Below are 5,994 nucleotides of genomic sequence, written 5' to 3'. Positions count from 1 at the left end.
TTTTTTTTTTTTTTTTTTTTTTTTTTTTACAACAGGTGAAGAAAGTTCAAGATTACAATGAAAGTTAACATGGCTGCGTGGAACAGCACTAGGTACTGTAATGTTTACCCTAGACATCTGAGGACAAGCCATCTCGGGCCCAAAAAGAAAAAAAAAAAAGTATGGCCAGTGCTCACATATTTCTTTAAAGCAGGGACCTACTCATCCATTGTCACTGGTTCGTCATCTTCATCATCATAATTTCCATGTCATGTCATGTCTTTCAAAACAAATTTTACAAAGTACAGTCACGAGTGAAAAGTTCGGACTCACTTTCCCGCGCTGCCGATTGAGAAACTGTGTCCAAACACCTTTTGACTGGTTGTGTACATCATAAAAACTCACGTGAACAATAGAAGTATGAGATTTCAGTCGTGATAGACATATAGAGCACAGGCGTTGGCATGGCAAGAACTGATATGAATATATTATGGTATACGTGCACATTATGCAACCTAAATATTTGTATCATTTGATATGCTTCAAGTCCTGCAATTTCACGCGATCTCCAGGGGGAGCAGGGCCAGGTGAGGGAATTGAGACCCTTGGCTCTTATAGAGCCAGAGTAGCTTTGTCTCTCCAACTCACTTAGTGTAGCATATACTGTATTTCATCGACACCCAGTGCCCCTAATTTCTTCACACACATCCTTCGTGTCGTCTTTGCAGACGTGTGTGTGTGTGTGTGTGTGTGTGTGTGTGTACGTGACGGTTCAAGTTTATATTTCGGCCAATTCACAAATTTTCAGCTTATGATCACATCTGTTTTTTTTATTTGTTTTTTTTGGGAGTTTATAGCGCCCCATCTTCTTCATGAATATCATCAAATTTCACCGAAAAGCCAAGCCTAGTATAATGAGGTTTGTGCCTCTAAGAGGCTACAAAATCAGCAAATATGCAATTGTTATTTATTTTTTTAATCAATTCTGATATAAAGAAAAACACCTATGGGAAGTGTTCTTAACCACTGAAAGATATTTCGAATGACATACAACAAAGTATGTTAAACAAGCCTGCTGTTACTTTGATTCCCCGCATATTGTTTCAACAAATTTTTGTTTTGCTGTTGTGCAAATGTTTATTTGTGAAAAATTGACCAGTTCAAAATGTATGACACCTGCACAGGTATATAAGAAAGGTGAAGAAAAAAAAAAACCCCACATAAATAGCAAGCTGTTTAGTTGCTGTGTATCTGCAGCGGAATATGACAATCTTATTCGTTTCTTTGAATCTGGCGTCCTTTTCTTAGCTGCCACTTGAATAACACTCTCCTAACATTGACCAGATTTGGTTTGAATGTGATTAAATGTTACATAGAGAGGCAGTGAGAGTCTTAGCAAGTCGGTGAGGAAAAGCACATCATGTTCCTGTAAAATGCCTTGCTTGTATGCTCAGCCCTTGGTCACTTGACTCAGAAATTTTGCACCACTCTTCTGTAGGTAAGAAACTGTAAATACATTAATGTTTGTATTGTATATGGATCCTGGGTTGTTACAATAGCCTTATTCACCTTTTTAGGAAATTCAATAGAAAAAAGTTCAGAAAAAAAATGGAATACACCGGTAAAACAGAGCATACTACTTTTTGGTAAATAGCTTATGTAAATATTGATGAGAACACAAGAAAACATTTTTATAAACTCTTAAAGTAAAAAGTTTTGTATAAAATTTGATTTTTTTTTTTTTTTTGCTATGTATTTTAGCTAGCGCTCAATGGAAAGTGTCCTCCCCACTCCCTTCCCTTTTGCACTGTTTCCATAGTAAATTGGTTTGAAAAAAACGAGCAAAAATTTGCCAAACTGACTGCTGCATATTTGTGCCATAAGTGTGTACCATAAATATTTATTGAATTAGTTTTTGGTTTTGTTTTTGGTTCCATTTTTTAAAATTTTTATTTCAGTCCAGTTTGTCAGTAACACAGTATTATATTTGAATTGCTTTTTCTTTCTTTCATCCTTGGTTTTCTATTGTGCTGTCATGGTTACTGGGTGGCTGTAAACCTTTTCTCCTTTCCTGTCAAGAATGAGCTGACAGGTTGTGAAAAACGGTTTTAACGTTCAAAATCTGAACAAAAAAACAAACAAAAAATTGAAGTGAGGATATATGACACACATTCCACCAGTCTTACAAAATGCAAACTTTTTCAATAAAAACGTTTTTCCTATGGACATGCTCTCTGATTGTTGATTTATATTATATATATATTTTTTTTCGAATTTGAAATGAGGTCATTGTTGGGTGCCCATCAGAAGCATAGATCTGTGACTGAATTTCTTGCTTTGGGATGGGAACCACCCAAAAACATTTTCTAAAGGTTGCAAAATGTGTCTCAACAGGCTTTGAACACCGTCATTGTGACGCACAAACGACACCCATTATGCAAGTGCCTGCCCACTTTGTGGTTGGTGCACGCCCACTCATCTCAGCAAAACCGAGTGACAACGCGACTGCGTCTTGTGCAAAGCTGTGCATCCCTTGGCAAACTCAGAGGAGTTGAGGAATGAAATTGTTTCATTTTATCTTTGGAGAAATTCCTCAGCATTTTGGAACCAGAATTTTGCTGCTTCCAAGCCCATTTCCTGTAGCATGACTTAATAAACATACAGTGGGGACGGAATGAATTCCGACCGCTTAGATTTTCCTCTCTTTGTTATCTTGCAGCCATTTTCTAAAATAATTTAAGTTCATTTTTTCCCCTCACTAATGTACACGCAGCACCTCGTATTGACTGAAAAAAACGAAATGTTTGACATTTTTGCACATTTATTAAAAAAGGAAAACTGAAATATCACACAGCCATAAGTATTCAGACCCTTTGCTGTGACACTCATATATTTAACTTGGTTTCTGTCCATTTCTTCTGATCATCCTTGAGATGGTTCTACACCTTCATTGGAGTCCAGCTGTGTTTGATTATACTGATTGGACTTGATTAGGAAAGCCACACCCGTCTATATAAGACCTTACAGCTCACAGTGCATGCCAAAGCAAATGAGAATCATGAGGTCAAAGGAACTGCCTGAAGAGCTGAGAGACAGAATTGTGGAAAGGCACAGATCTGGCCAAGGTTACAAAAAGATGTCTCCTGCAGTTAAGGTCCCTAAGAGCACATTGACCTCCATAATCCTTAAATGGAAGACTTTTGGGACGACCAGAACCCTTCTAAGAGCTGGCCCTCCGGCTAAACTGAGCAATCGGGAGAGAAGAGCCTTGGTGAGAGAGGTAAAGAAGAACCCAAAGATCACTGTGGCTGAGCTCCAGAAATGCAGTCGGGAAATGGGAGAAAGTTCTAGAAAGTCAACCATCACCCGACGGAAGCCTCTCCTCCGTGCAAGTCACATGAAAGGCCACATGGAGTTTGCAAAAAACAAACAAACAAAAAAAAAAAAACACCTAAAGGACTCCAAGATGGTGAGAAATACTGTAAGATTCTCTGGTCTGATGAGACCAAGATTTTACACTTAAAATCTTGGTCTTGGTCATGTGTGGATAAAACCAGGCACGGCTCATCACCTGTCCAATACAGTCCCAACAGTGAAGCATGGTGGTGGCAGCATCATGCAGTCTCCACCCTGCAGCTGTTTTTCAGCTGCAGGGTGGAGACTGGCTGCAATCGAAGGAAAGATGAATGCGGCCAAGTACACGGATATCCTGGACGAAAACCTTCTCCATAGTGCTCAGGACCTCAGACCGGGCCGAAGGTTCACCTTCCAACAAGACAATGACCCTAAGCACACCGTTAAAAAAACAAAGGAGTGGCTTCAGAACAACTCCGTGACTGTTCTTGAAAGGCCCAGCCAGAACCCTGACTTAAACCCAATTGAGTATCTCTGGAGAGACCCGAAAATGGCTGTTCACTAATGTTCACCATCCAACCTGACAGAACTAGAGAGGATCTGCAAGGAGGAATGGCAGAGGATCCCCAAATCCATGTGTGAAAAACTGCATCATTCCCAAAAAGACTCATGGCTGTATTAGCTCAAAAAGGCGCTTCTACTAAATACTGAGCAAAGGGTCTGAATACTTATGACTGGGTGATATTTCAGTATTTCTTTTTTCTCTGCAAACAAAATCAACAATTTAATGTTTTTCAATATGGGGTGCAGTGTTTACATTAATGAGGGGGAAAAATGAACTTAAATGATTTTAGCAAATGCCTTAAGGGGGTCTGAAGACTTTCCGTATCCACTGTAAACTTTCACACACTGCTGGAAGTGCATTTCCGGGTTTTGAGCGAGCAACCAGATCCAGTATGTAACAGCATAAATATGTTGTGGTTTAAAACAATACATAACTATATAGTAATAATTTATACTGTAACTGTGGATTAAATAGCAACGATTACAGTGATTGTCACCAAAATGTGCACGACATGAGCGTGCCAACGACCCGCTGTGGAGGACCAAGGTGCGAGATGTCGCCAAGGACCAATCAGAGCAAGGACAACATCCTTACTCAAATTACAGATATCAGTGTTCCAATCAGAGGAAAGCTCGTGTTTAGATTACAGACTACAAAAACTACAGCTTTAACAAGCAGCGTAGTTTTGCCACTGCCCAAACGTGGCTATTTCAGCCCACTTCTAACTTGACAAAATACCCTGCGGTAAGTTGCAGGTGTTTTTGTTGTTGTTTTGGCTGTGTATATGGCATTATGAGCACTATTTTATGGTCACAAGTAACTGTAAAACATGCATCTTGTTCTGTCTTTATTTCTGTCTGTCTGTCTGTCTCTCTCTCTCTCTCACACACACACACACACACACACACACTTTATCAATATGTCTGGTCAGCAAACAGCTTCTTCATTCCGTCATTTTAGTGAAGAAAACCTAATAATGTTTCTCTAAGGCCCTTTGCACGTGTTGCTGTTTCCCCCCCCCCCCCCCCCCCCCACTTAAAAATTTAAATGGTGGCAGGTGTGGGTGGACTGACAGTTATAAGAGAGAATGTATCCTTGTGCAAGCTGATTTATTTTAACTTATTTTATTTAAATTTTATTTAACCAGGTAAAAGACCAGTTAAAATAGAACATCTCTTTTGCAATGGTGACCTGGCCAAGAAGGCAGAAAGCTAAATGTCAGGTCCAAGTCAATGACATCAAGTTTATTTCAGTTGTTTATTTTGACCTCCCCTCTCAAAAAGATACAAAAATAAATCAGTTGAATTGTACAAATTTTATTTCATATGACGTTCATGGTCTGATTTAAAAATGTAATTTGAAGTTACTCTCTAGTTTCTCAGTACTTGAGTAGTTTTTTCACTCAGTACTTTCTTACTCTTACTCAAGTAATTATTTGGACGACTACTTTTGACTTTTACTTGAGTCATATTATTCTAAAGTAACAGTAAATCTTGTTATCAGTCTGTTATCAGTCTCATAATCCGAAGGTTGCTACATTTAGGAAATACGAATTCTAGATTACAGGAGGTTTCATTATTGAACTCCAAACTCGCACAAAACACAACAAGGAGTGGAATTTTATAGAATATTTAATGAAATCTACGAGGGATCTATAGGGAAACACACAGAGGGTTCTAACTACAAAAAGAAAATAACACTAAGGGTAAACGAAAAGGGAAGCTAGGACATCGTGTGTTGCTGGTGTGGAGCTAGTATTCCCCCCCAAATTACAAGGCACTAATTTTGCGCTTTCTGGCAATGACTGAGGTGTCCTACTCACGAACGTAGATCCTTGGGTCTTTGGGGTGGTCTGTCTCCGTCGTCTCGGGAGGCACGGAGGCAGGTTTGGTTGGAGAAAAAGGATGCTGCAAAAATAAAAAATAAAACTCTGCTCTTACTACAACAGTAAATGGCTGAACCTAGCATTTAAAAAATACCCACTGGTGCTCGTGAAGCCACTTAGTGACATCCATCATTTCTAAGAAAATAGCCTAAACCCTTGTTTGCTGATGAGGCAGAAACTGAAAATGAAAATATCACCACTATAGCACAGA

Source organism: Phycodurus eques, chromosome 12, assembly GCF_024500275.1.
Source record: "Phycodurus eques isolate BA_2022a chromosome 12, UOR_Pequ_1.1, whole genome shotgun sequence".
Lineage (NCBI taxonomy): Eukaryota > Metazoa > Chordata > Actinopteri > Syngnathiformes > Syngnathidae > Phycodurus > Phycodurus eques.
The sequence above is the reverse complement of the archived record's forward strand: the minus strand, read 5'-3'. Positions refer to the sequence as shown.